A 1,217-nucleotide genomic window follows, 5' to 3' on the forward strand; every position below is an offset into this window, starting at 1 on the left:
GTTCCGTTTTTCATCTTTAAATTATATATTCAACATATAAACCATTATTATGTTGCCTTTAGTTAAATGTCCAAACATTTTCCGTTCAAAACAAGCTTCAAGGCTTCCGTTTTTGTCTATATAAAAATTTGCGTGTGGATATTCTATACTATATTTCCAAATCTCAAACCAGTGTAATAAATATGATATTCATTATGACCACAAAACCGTGTTACATACTGATGGGAATTGTGATATAATTCTTCACGTACTTCTAAGAATAAAATTTTATTTAACAATTTTAACCATTACGATTAAAACAATTTGGATCATCGAACATGTTTTCATTCTCCCAAAACAGTAATTCTAATAAAAACTGATTGTAAACAAATTACCTTTGTACATAATAGAAGTTGAAAACAGTAATATTACAACAAACATTTTAACAATCACGAGATAAATAAGTTATCTGTACTTTTATAGATGCCATTTTGTTTCCTAAAACGCGCAACGGTTTCTGCAATATATTCCTGCAATGGTTTCTGCAATAGATCAATATAACTGGAACAATCCAACGCCAATTAATTTAGTTGGAATGGCAATTGGAGATGGTCTTTGTGATCCGTATAATGTATGTTAATTGAGCTATAAAAAAGATGTTTGACTATGGAACGTATCTATATAATATTGGATTTATTTTTGATAATCAAATTGGAAAATTTGACAAATTAAATTTTTTGGCACGTCAGAACATTGAAGCTGGAAATTTTTATCGAAGCAGTGAGGTTTCTTTTATTAAATAAACGAAGTATTTTGATGAAATATTTGACCTATTCTATGAACTAACTGGTCTTACTGACTATTATAATTATATACTCGACGTGGTTTTAGTTCAATAATTCAAAGTTTAGGAAGTTCCCTATCAAAATTATATTAATTTTGTAAGCAACAATTCTCGTCGATTTAACGCAGGAAATTTAACATTTTGTGATTACTGTGTTCTTCCCAATCCGAAATTATATGAAGATATCCCCAAATCAATGGCCTCCACAATACAAAACATCCTCAATGCAGGCTATAAAGTGATTTAATTATTATTATCAGACTCTCTTTTATTCCGGACAAGTTGACGTAATCGTCCCCTATATTGCGACCAGTGCATTTTTAAGAGAACTTAATTGGATTGGAAAAGAAGAATTTTCAAATGCTCCTCAGCAAATTTGGTACTCGACAAACGG

Source organism: Octopus sinensis, unplaced genomic scaffold (genome assembly GCF_006345805.1).
Source record: "Octopus sinensis unplaced genomic scaffold, ASM634580v1 Contig18746, whole genome shotgun sequence".
NCBI classification, from domain to species: domain Eukaryota; kingdom Metazoa; phylum Mollusca; class Cephalopoda; order Octopoda; family Octopodidae; genus Octopus; species Octopus sinensis.